Here is a 13463-nt window from a genome sequence, read left to right on the forward strand (position 1 = left end):
TTTTGGTAACTATAATCATCCATATATCATCTCCTGTACCGACTCCGTTAAATGAAGCTATCAAACTTGAAGAATCATTTTCTTTGAGCTTGCTTAAACCCATAAACATTTTTTTAACTTGCACACCAGATTTACCTTACCATCTATGGGATAACCCTTTGGTCGTGCTATGTAGGTATATTCTTCTATACCACCGTGCTATTTTCACATCTAGCTATATCCTAGACCAATATGATAGTAGTCATCTTCATAACTGGAAAGAATATATTATTGTAATCGACCATTCTTTTCTATTGGAACACTTTACCCACTAATCGAGCCTTGTACATCGTGCTTCCCTCTATCTCATCTTTGACTCGAAACACCAGTTGTTTAGCAATGATTTATTTCCTACTGTAGCTTGAGGAGAGGCTAAGTATGGTTCTTGTCAAGTGAGCTCAACTCGCCTTCCATAGCCTTTTTTCCATTATATGGAGTCTTTCATTCTCATGAGCTCTAAATAACATTCAGGTTCACTATTAGCTGTCACTAAAAAATACTTTACTAAAGAGAATAGTTGAGTGGATTCTTCTTTCTCTAGTAGATCTCTAAACAATATGAGATTCAGACTCTTCCTTATTTGTGGCTTCATCCTCTGTACTCACACACTCTCCAGGTGTTGGGTTTTGAGCATTCTAACACTCCTATGGTGTACATGCAACCCTATAAACCTTGGATATATGTTTTCTCTATAATACATGCAAATAAGAACTTTCCAAGGCTTTAATCCTAACTAGCATATTATGAAGCACTTATACTACAAAGTACTAGTTAGATGACATACCTTTTGATGTAGCTTGATGTCTTCAAGCTTTAAGAGCTTATCCCCAATAGTGTGGAAGCCTCAAGTGGAATCACAAATCACCAAAACACCTTGGAAGACTTTAGAGAATATGGATACTTGGTTCTCTCTAGTGAAATTGGCTAGCCCTTCATAGTGTACCCACACTAGTCCCAATTTCACCAACCAAGGACATCTTTATATAGTATGGAAACTAGGGTTAAAACCATAACCTTTCATTTCATATGATCCATGGGTTAAACACTCCATGGACTATCCATGAAAGCTTAGCCCAACCTAAATGAACTTGGCCCATTCCATATATACAAGAGTCCATATTTAATTAGTTCATTTTGATCACTTAATTAATTCTAAATTAATTCTTGATCAATACTAATTAAATTATATGATTCCATATTAATATATTAGAACTTATAATATATTAATATTAATCATAAACATACTATTCTCAAAAGATTATCCATATAAATTGTTTCGGTGAAGTGCAACCCAAATGGACCATGCCGGGTCGGATCAAGTACATACCAAATATAGTTATGGACTTAGACATTAATCCAACAGTCTCCCACTTGGATAAGTCTAAAACTATTATTGCGTATGACTTCAGGAACCGACTGGAAATCGTAGCTCTCAAAAGCTTCTGTCGAACTCTGACCTTGTCGATGAACTCTGACCTTTGTCAATGACTTGTCCATTAGATAAGGGATCATATATTCATCCATTCTAGATATCATATGGACTGAGATATGGATTATAATCATTCTCTCTGTCCATTTGTTGTTTCCCGATTTCCGATTTATGACGACTGACTAATTGAACAAACCAAATCAGTCCTGGCCCGGCCGAGCACTTCCATTTGTCATCATCAATCGAGGGGCCCACATATATCGCTTTTATCCCGAAGGTAAAAGGAATGGATAAACTTCGACTCATATGGCTTGTTCTACTACTTGTTGAATCATACACAAAGGCACGTTTTATAGCACCGAGTTACCAAATGCGTTTTCGTGCAATCAATGTACAACCAACTCATAGTAACAACTCATATCTCTAGGTTTGAAGAATATAAGATATTATCGTCTCATGATCACTCGTGATTAAAATCCATGAAGTGATTCCAATGAGCGCGGGTTGAATCCAATACTCGGAACTTTTGAGCACTCATGAGTGTTGTAGCCCTTTGTCCAACACCTTAGATCTCTACAAGCCAACCCATGACAGTCTTAATTCATATCTACTTCCAACATATGACCGACTGTGGATGGTTTGAATAACTTAGTCATTCCGGAAGAATAACCTAGTTTATTCGGGAAGTCAAAACATACAAAGTGAAACACAAGAATAATTGAATCCAATATGGTATCAAAACCTATGAACATAAATAAAACACCTTTTATTTATCACCATATGATTACACATTATTCATTGTATACTGTTTCAGCTATCAACTTTATTCTTGAATTTAAAACAATAGTTTTCCCATGCTCCAAGCATGTACACTATGTTTTCTAAACACCAGTCATGCCATACACCAAGTATGCATACTATGCTTGTCTATGATCTTTACTTTGTGAACTAGATCAATTGAACATAACTTCAATTCTTCTCTTTTCACACTCCCAAATCCTTACTGCAAATGCAAGAATTCCAAATTCATGCCATTTACTGAAATCTGTTAGATTCTAAACTTATATGCATTGATTCTCTTGTAACGATTATGCACAAATTCACAAAGACTTGGCAACAATCATTACAGAGTATTCCAAAGGAGATCAATTCCTTGGAAACATCCTTCTTGCATTAAGTTTCCTTAATCTTACACAGATTGAAATTTCTGACTTTGAAACATCTCCAGATTCATTTTGACTATCACTTCTGAATAAGAGTTGCCTCCTTACAGATTATGTCAATATGGTCCTTCCAGAATTATCACTATACTTCCAATTGTCCTTGAGCAACCAATCTTTGGTAAACCTTAGATTGTCCTCGACAATTGTTTAATCCTTTTAGTCATATCCAGTTCTAAACCTTTTCTGTTCTTATTGCCCCAGGCATTTGGAAACTTTTAGAAAGGATGAATATATCACATGTAATCGATCCTATATCCGAAGCATATGGGACATGATTCATGATGTCTCACATAAAGACTAAACCAGTCTTTTGCTATAACATTTCCATTTCTATTTGCCAAGTTCTCATAATTCAAATTATGAAAAGGGATGTCATAATCATAATCGAATTTAAGAATGCAAATAATGGACCCATATACAGAATTTCCTTATGTTGAGCCATTCCAACATGAAATTCATATATATTTCCTTGACTAAATGATTAAAACCTCACGATCTAAGCTTATAGATTTGAGATGAAGTATAATTTCCTCTCCCTTAATTATAGCAAAACAACTTTTCCCAATTGAAACCTTTTGTTTTCTATAATTAACATTGCTAACTTGCAATACTCATCATAATTATCATGTTCCCACTAACATGATGATTATTAGCATAACACTTATGCTCCCACTAGCTTTGACATGTACTCAGAAATCAGCTGACTTTCTTACCAAAGTTCAGATTTCTAATACTAGATTGTTTTCATAAAAGTTTATCAAAATCATACACCTTCCTTTAGATAGCACACTCGTGTGTCTACACAATTATGAAGAGGGATGCCGTAATCATAATGGTTAGACCTTTTTGCCAATTCTCACAAGTCCAGGTTAGTGTGCCGGTAAACCACACACGCTCCACTAACGACTTTGAGAATGCAAATATCACAATTGCTATCTAGCTAAAATCTACTTAGTGAAAGTGTTTCCTTACCAACATTTTCATGAATTGGAGAGAAACCTTATGACACTTAGATTTAATGGTGTATGTGTTCTTATCCATGTGAATTGTCAAAACCATAGTCACAAGACAATGATAATGACAAATCCAAACTCATATGGACTGAACTCAATCTTAATTTCTTGCCACCTAGCAGCTCAAGGGCTTGCCATTGCTTCCAAGTTGTTGTGCAACAAATTGAGAACTCTAAGAACTCATATGCAAAGCCAACTTTAACTGGAATGGGCACAGAATATGTCAACACAATAGGTTATAAACCGCAAGTCGTGTGCTAGTGAAGAACTTCAGGTTCTATTCTTGATTAGTTCTCGAGACTTTGAAGACTTTTAAGACTCCTACTGTCCTCTTAACCTATAAGACTACCTTGTCAAACATCCAAGAGATAGTGTGGATTCTAATCAAGACAAACACTTCACACAATTGGCCTAAGTTGGTCTTTGTTTTATCCAAAACATCACAACTTACCAATTTCAAATGTACAAGAGTAGAAAACTTTTACTCTTACATTTGACAAGTGTTTTAAACCTTCTTTAAGACATGTCACTCAAGTTACAATCTTGGAGTATGACTCTCAAAATTGTTTTTGGAACGAAGTATGACTCATCTTCTTGATTTAACCATTTCAACAATTCAAGTTCCTCTTCTTAGTCATAAGAATGCACTAAGATTTCCTTAGAGAACTAATTGTGCTATGGTTTCTTAATCATTAAGATGATCACAAAAACTGATGCTAAAGTACTCTCCCATCTTTTCAGATTTGAGAAACTTTTATCCTTCTGCCTAATTTGATTCTTCTTATTCGCTCTGCCTTACATTGGAACCTTTTCTAATGTCTCAGAGTTACACTTAAGCTTGTACGTATAACCATATTTACTAAGCTTTAGTAAACTATGACGAATAGTCTTATCGATCTTTTGTGGTGGACTTGACCAGTGCACAAGAATGTGTACTCAATCCCTTAGTCCTTCACATTACTCACACATCCATGTGAACAAGTAATTAGTTTTAATTTTCCAATACTTGAAAGTTCCCATTCATCATGCTATACACCTTGCATGATTCCAAGTTCCGGTCCAACTGAGACTTGGGTGATGAAAATCTTTCCTTTATTTGGTAAATTTAGAAATTACCACAAATGAAAGAATCAATTTCATATTTCCACTCTTGCTATTAATGGAATCATATAAGCAACAATTTTTCCTCAAATTCCATTGTAAGGATATTTTTAAAATAAATAAAATCAACATATTTTTTTTCTTTTATTTTAAAAACTTTGCGGAAAAAACTATCCTTACAATCCATATGAAAACTTGTTGTTATCTATTCCTAAGCAATATCTCATAACTCCTAAGAAGTAGCTCAAGAATCCGATCTTCAAACTATGCGATAGAAATCCATCTATGCGATCAGATTCAACATATTCTTTCTTTAAGTTTCTTCACTTTTCTTTGATTCTTAAAACATCACCATGTGACCCAGTCACATCATGTATCAACAATCTCAGAATAAAAACTTAACAGAGTTAGATAGTGGACTTTACCTGAAGTAGAGTCAAACTTATTGACTTTAACATCCTTAGGTAAATCTGGCAACTTCGCAACCAATGCCCCTTCCTTTGGCAATATAAACATATGGACCTTTTTGATAATGGTACACGAGACTATCACAGACTTAGCTTTTCTCTTTACCATTTGGTCAACCGAGTTGACTATGGCCGATCCCTTTCCACTGGGAAGAGAGAGCTTTACTAGATATCCAATGTCATCATTGTCAATGTCCATAAAGTTTTAGGAAGTTGATCTTAGCAAATAGATAAGATCATTAAGGGTCTTGTCATAGTCTATTTGATAGGTGTCCCAAAGGAACTCACTATGTGACTTAGAAAGTGATTGAACCACCAACTTTCTCAAGACTTTGACACCCAACTCTCATGGCTTGTCAATATGTGACTACATCTCCAAGATGTGACCACACCTAGACCTTGCCTTTCCAATAGGGCTTGAGTGACCTTAAACTTTTTCAAGAACTTGTAGGTTAGGGAGAATAATTGGAGGAGGAGAAGAAGTATGATTTCCAAGGGACATCATCTTCATTTAGGAAAGCTTGTTTCAAGAGATTTGGGAAGATCATAAATGTCTAAACCAGACATGTTTTGGGATGTATTCAAGATAGTTGATCTAAAGTCCTTAATATACACCCAATATTAAATATTAAGGCTAGGACCCAACAACCTATTTTATAACTTAGAAGAGGGATGCCGTAATCCAAGCTATAAAATATTTGAAGGTAGGTGAATGCCGATTCACCAATTTCCACCAAGATAAATGAAATGTATTATTAGGTTTTAATTGGATTTGAAACTCCTAGATCTTTGAGATTCATTGAACTGTTCAATGGCATGTTTCAATCTCGAGTGTGCCCTTCAGGTTTTGTGACTGGGATGCCGAGGATCACAAAACAAGGTGTGAAGTAACCATGCAAATTACTTGGTACCTTTAAGTGTTTACCCCTTAATCGATGTGCCGGTTAACCACACACGCTCCATCGATACTATGATAAATATTAAGTTACCCTTTACCTACCTTGTTAAGTCCAAGTTAGTGTGCCGGTTAACCACACACACTCCACTAACGACTTAGACAAAGTGTAAAGTGTAATTTCATGGATTAGCACCTTATTCACATTTTCCTAAGTAACTAAGATTGAGAATTATTAAGAGTTTAGTTACTTAGTATTTATCATTAATACTTTTAATGAAGGGAGAATTATAGTCCAGTCAAACCCGTTCGGCTAACGACCCTCCAGCAGTCAAGCAAGCGGTGGGTGAGAGTGGACACCCATTAAGTTGCCATTTTATAGGCAACAACCTTATACCCACATTATAGACCGACTTCATGAATGAGGCGTACTAGCGGTAAGACTGACTTTACTCTTATACATATATACACATACATATATATATATATATATATATATATATATATATATATATATATATATATATATATTATTAACTTATAATATTATAAAGTATAAGGGTTGAATTTTAACTTTTAAAATTCTAAGGGCTAACTTGGAATTAAAGTATTCATAAGTGAAAACTTTTCAAATTCCAAAACTTGAGGGCAAGTTTTGAAACTATTCAAAAACTAATTAATTCCATAACTTATGTGTTCAAAGTAGTTTTAATCCAAAAACTCTTCAAGTTCCATAACTTGAGGACAAGTTATGGAAGACTTTAAACTAATAAAAGAATTAACTTTTTCTTTATTTTATAACTTATGGAATTAATTAAGGTTACATATTTTATTACTTAATGAAGTGACTCTTGAACCTCCATAACTTAAGGACAAGACTCTTCATCTTTTGTAACCATTGCCAACTTTTATGAGTTTTATGAAACTTAAATGTGACTTTTCATATAACTTGAGGACAAGTTACAAAAACACATTTTAGAATCAAATCTTAGATTAATTTGGATTGAAAACACATAATCAATTAACTTTTCTATTAATCTAAGCAACTCATAAGAACAAGATAATTCAAATCAAACTTTTCCATGTAATTAGCCTAATCACTAAACTAATTCAAAACATGAATCTATTGACAATTATCTTTGAAATTGGATTAGCATGAACATTACCACATCAAAAACAAGTTTATAAGTTCAAAAACAACTTACGGTAATGTTCCTAGTCCATTTCTAGCCAAAAACCTCGAAAATATGCTGTCTGGGGCTCCTACTCGGCGAGTGCATGAACCTACTTGGCGAGTAGGATGATTTTACTCATGGACTCGGCGAGTTCGTCAGTGGACTCGGTGAGACCAGTGCCCAGAAAGCCAGAAAATCGAGTTTTTCAGCATTTTTCAGCAACTTGCATCAAGTATAATAGAAAACAAGCCTAGGCTCTGATACCACTGTTGGGTTTTGAGCATTCTAACACTCCTATGGTGTACATGCAACCCTATAAACCTTGGATCTATGTTTTCTCTATAATACATGCAAATAAGAACTTTCCAAGGCTTTAATCCTAACTAGCATATTATGAAGCACTTGTACTACAAAGTACTAGTTAGATGACATACATTTTGATGTAGCTTGATGTCTTCAAGCTTTAAGAGCTTAGCCCCAATAGTGTGGAAGCCTCAAGTGGAATCACAAATCACCAAAACACCTTGGAAGACTTTAGAGAATATGGATACTTGGTTCTCTCTAATGAAATTGGCTAGCCCTTCATAGTGTACCCACACTAGTCCCAATTTCACCAACCAAGGACATCTTTATATAGTATGGAAACTAGGGTTAAACCCATGACCTTTCATTTCATATGATCCACGGGTTAAACACTCCATGGACTATCCATGAAAGCTTAGCCCAACCTAAATGAACTTGGCCCATTCCATATATACAAGAGTCCATATTTAATTAGTTCATTTTGATCACTTAATTAATTCTAAATTAATTCTTGATCAATACTAATTAAATAATATGATTCCATATTAATATATTAGAACTTATAATATATTAATATTAATCATAAACACACTATTCTCAAAAGATTATCCATATAAATTTGTGTCGGTGAAATGCAACCCAAATGGACCATGCCGGGTCGGGTCAAGTACATACCAAATATAGTTACGGACTTAGACATTAATCCAACACCAGGTTCATCTAAGCTCCTATAACTTCATGATCTTTCACCTATATCAGGAGTACACTAATAGGTTTTACATTGCCGTTTTTTGAGAATTCATTGATTTCAACTTGATCTTTCTTTTTTGTCTGTTTTTTTTATCTATTGGGGCTCACTACAATCTCATCCTTGTATAAGGCACTCTCGTTGAATACTACATCCTGAATTTTGATAAAACTTTATGTTTTGGTTATCCCAGAAGCAGTATCCTATATCATATAACCCGTAGCCTATGAAGGTACATTTCTTTGTCTTTGCCTCAAGCTTGTCTCTTTCCAAGTCCTTGATTTGGACATACTAGACACAAGAAAAATACTTTGAAGTGTCTAAGAAAAATCTTTTGACCTTGCCATTCCTCTCTTAGGATTCTAAACCGTAAGGATACCGAGGGTCCTCTATTGATTAAGTATCAATTATACTAACTGAATTTGTCAAGATCATCTTAGACATCCCTGCATGTAGTCTCATGTTCTTTTCCCTCTCATTCAATGTAAATTTTATCCTCTTAGCCCACTACTTTACTGAGGCATTTTTAGCATCCTGATCCCATTACATAATAATCAATGAATGCTTTGCTGCTATATTTCCCTATTGTCTGACTTCAAATACTTAATATCCATAACAATTTCATTTTTCATGGTAGCTTTCCATTTCTTGAAGGTGCTAAATACTTCATATATGTTCTTCAAGAAATAATCCCAAACTTTTCTATTGCAATCATAAAAAAAGTAACATAACTAGAACTTACCATAAAAGAAAATCAAGTGGGAATGTAAACATATGAATGAACTAACTCCAACATCTTAGTCTGGGCGGTTGACTCATGATTGCAAAAGTAACTTTCTTCTATTTACCATGGACACATCGCTAGCATAAGTCATCTGTCACATTCTTCAAATGCAGAATATTCCCTTAGGAGGCTAGCATCTTCATTCTTTTCTTATTCATATGCCCAAGTCATTTGTGACATAATGTGGACGCCCTTGGTTATTCTACTGTGATGTTTTCTTTATCAACATGAAATCTCCACCATGTAAATTGAACCATGTTTCTGTTGGGTTTTGAGCAATCTAACACTTCCTAAGTGTGCATGCAACCCTAATAAACCTTGGATCTATGTTTGTCTAAATACATGCAAAATAATAATTTTCCAAGGTTTATAACCTATCTAACATGGCATGGGGAACATTTCAACATAAAAGAGTTAGAAGAGATTACATACCTTTTGGTGAGTTGGGTTCTTAGGAGTTTGAGGGCCAAGCACCAATAGTGTGAATGCCTCAAATGGAATCACAAACACCACAAACTCTTGGAAAACTTTGAGAGAGTATACACACTCTTGTATTTTCGGCCACACACATGCACACACACACTAGATCACTAGTTTTCTCTTAGGCTTCATTTCATGCTCCATAAGCATGCTTATATAGTGTGCATGGTTAGGTTGAAACCCTAATAACCCATGTCTTTTCCTTTTCCAAGGATCCATGGGTTAAAAGCTCCATGGATCATCCATGGACTTCCACATGAGCCTAGCCCATTAACAAATGAGTATTAGCCCACACTATATAAAACAAATAGCCCATAATTTAATTAGTATTCCTTTTAATCTCTAAATTAATTCATAATTAATTTAAGACTAAAACTAATTAAATAACGTAACTTCATATTAATATATTATAACTCATAATATATTAATAAACATATGTGTATAACTCTCATAAAATTATCCATAATAGTTTGGATGAGATGCAACCCAAATGGACCATGCCGGTCGGGTCAAGTATATACCAAATAAGTTATGGACTTAGACACCTTATCCAACAGACTCCCACTTGGATAAGTCTAATAACTATATTTGCCTATAACTTCAGGAACCAACCAACAATCGTAGCTCTCGAAAACTCCCTCGAACAATGAAGACTCTGTCGAACTATGAAGCGCCATTTTAGATAAGTGATCACATAATCCTCTGTTCTCATGATATCAGCTGGACAAACACATGGAACTATGTCTTGCTTATTGTCTAGCAGTTGTTTCTCGATTTTCCGATTTGTTTGACGAAGAACTTCACTGAACACATCGGTTTAGTTCTGACCAGGCCTGGTACATGGGTCAACACAAAATCATCGAGGGGCCCAGATATCGCTTCTATTTCTAGAAGGAACAGATAAACTTCGACTGATATGCTTGTTCTACTACTTATTGAATTGTACACAAAGGCACGTTTTATAACATCAAGTTACTGATGCGTTTACGTGCAATCAATGCACAACCAACTCATAGGTAACAACTCATATCTCTAGGTTTAAAGATTTATATGATGTTATCGTCTCACGATCACTCGAGATAAATTCCATGAAGTGATACAAGTGAGCGTGGGTTTATACCAATACTCATAACTTATGAGTACTCATGAATGTTGCAGCAACCATTGCCATGTCTAAACACCTTTAAGGCATCTACAAACCCAATTCATGACAATCTTGATTCATACCTACTTCCGACGTATGATCGATTGTGGAGGTTTGAATAAATTAATTATTCTGGAAGTCAAAACATGCAAAACTGAAACAATAGTAAATAATTGACAATGATAGTAACACTTTACTCATAAATAAATCACAAATTTTATTCATCATCAAACGTCGATTACATTTTACAAGTTTCAGGAAAACTATCTAATCTGTAAAACTAATATCGTCCCTCAGCCCGATGCGTCTCGCATGCTGAAAATGCTTAACCCTCGTCAGTCCCTTCGTAAGGGGATCTGCAGGATTCTCATCTGACGATATCCTCCTTGTCACAAGGAGTCCTTCTTCAATCTTGTGTCTTATGAAGTGATATTTTCTGTCAATGTGTCGGGATCTGCCATGATCTCTTCGTTCCTTGGCTAAGGTAACCGCACTATTGTTGTCACAGAAAATATCTATAGGTTCCTTAATAGCTGGTACAAATCCAAGGTCTCCGATGAAGTTCTTTAGCCATATCGCCTCCTTTGCTGCTTCACTCGCTGCTATATACTCTGATTCACAAGTCGAATCAGCCACCGTCTCCTGTTTGGAACTCTTCCAAGAAATTGCCCCTCCATTTAAGGTAAAGATCCAGCCCGACTGAGAGCGGAAATTATCCCTATCAGTCTGAAAACCAGCATCACTATACCCTAATATTCTCAAGTCATCACTGCCACAAGGGTAAGGATCCAATCCTTAGTCCTCCGCAGGTACTTGAGAATGTTCTTTACCGCAGTCCAATGAGCTTTGCCAGGGTTCCCCTGATACCTGCTGACCATGCTCAAAGCAAATGCCACATCAGGACGGGTACAAGTCATAGCATACATGATCGAGCCAACTGCGGAAGCATATGGTAATTGGATCATCTCAGCTAACTCTGCCTTTGTACTCGGACTCTGAGTCTTACTCAGTTTGGTATTGCTTTGGATCGGTAAATCTCCTTTCTTGGAATTCTCCATGTTGAACCTTTTCAACACCTTATCCAAGTATATACTCTGACTAAGTCCAATTAGTCTTCTACTACTTTCTCTTAATATCCTTATCCCTAGGATATAGGTAGCCTCTCCTAGGTCCTTCATAGCAAAGCACTTCCCAAGCCAGGACTTAACCTCCTACAAGGTTGGGATGTCATTTCCTATGAGTAGTATGTCATCCACATACAGTACCAAGAAGCTAACTATACTCCCACTAGCTCTGACATACACGCAAGACTCATCTTCGCTTCTCAAGAGGCCAAACTCTTTTACCTTCTCATCAAAACAAAGATTCCAGCTACGAGATGCTTGTTTTAATCCATAAATGGATTTCTCAAGCTTGCATACTCTATTAGGGTACTCTGCATTGACAAAACCATCTGGCTGATTCATGTACACATCCTCAGCCAATTTTCCATTAAGGAAAGCGGTTTTGACATCCATTTGCCATATTTCATAATCATGAAATGCTGCAATGGCTAACATAACCCTAATAGACTTAATCTTGGCTACCGGCGAGAAGGTTTCATCATAATCAACACCTTGAGTTTGAGTAAAACCCTTCGCAACCAGTCGAGCCTTATAAGTATGCACTTTTCCTTCCATGTCTGTCTTCTTTTTGAAGATCCATTTGCACCCGACTGTTTTACGGCCTGGTACATTGTCAACCAAGTTCCAAACTTGATTGTCATACATGGACTGTATCTCGCTGTCCATAGCCTCCTTCCATTTAGCAGACTCCGGGCCTGCCATGGCTTCCTTAACACTGCTAGGTTCATCCAAATTTACTAGTGTACTATCACTAATAAACGTATCACCTTCCGTAGTAATATGAAAACCATAATAAAACGAAGGTGTGTTCCTAACCCGTGTGGAACGTCTCGGAGGTACAGACTCGTCAGCTGGATCAACAGGAGTTTCTTCCTCAGGTTGATTGCTAGTGTCTGAGGTTCCTTCACCAATTGATTCTTGAATTTCTTCAAGATCAATCTGCCTCCCACTGTCTCCTTGGCTTATAAATTCTTTCTCGCGAAAGATCCCTCTTCGTGCTACAAAGACCACATTCTCACTGGGTCTGTAGGAAAGGTAACCGAAGGATTTCTGTGGGTAGCCGATGAAAATACACCTTTCACTTCGGGGTTCAAGCTTATCATGAGTTTCACGCCTCACAAAAGCTTCGCAACCCCAAATTTTGATGTGGTCCAAATTGGGAACCTTCCCAGTCCACATCTCATGAGGTGTTTTGGTAACCTTCTTTGTAGGGACTAAATTAAGGATATGGGCGGCAGTCTCTAAGGCATACCCCCAAAAAGAGATTGGTAACGAAACTCGACTCATCATAGAGCGAACCATGTCCAACAAGGTACGATTACGCCTCTCAGCTACACCATTCAGCTGTGGTGTCCTGGGAGGAGTCAATTGTGAGACAATCCCACACTCCTTAAGGTAGTCAAGGAACTCAGTACTAAGATACTCACCACCTCGATCGGATCGAAGCATCTTAATGTTCCTGCCCAATTGATTTTCTACTTCCTGCTTGAATTCCTTAAACCTTTCAAAGGTTTCGGACTTATGTTTGATTAAGTAGA

This window comes from Lactuca saligna, chromosome 7, assembly GCF_052625555.1.
Source record: "Lactuca saligna cultivar CGN05327 chromosome 7, ASM5262555v1, whole genome shotgun sequence".
Classification (NCBI taxonomy): domain Eukaryota; kingdom Viridiplantae; phylum Streptophyta; class Magnoliopsida; order Asterales; family Asteraceae; genus Lactuca; species Lactuca saligna.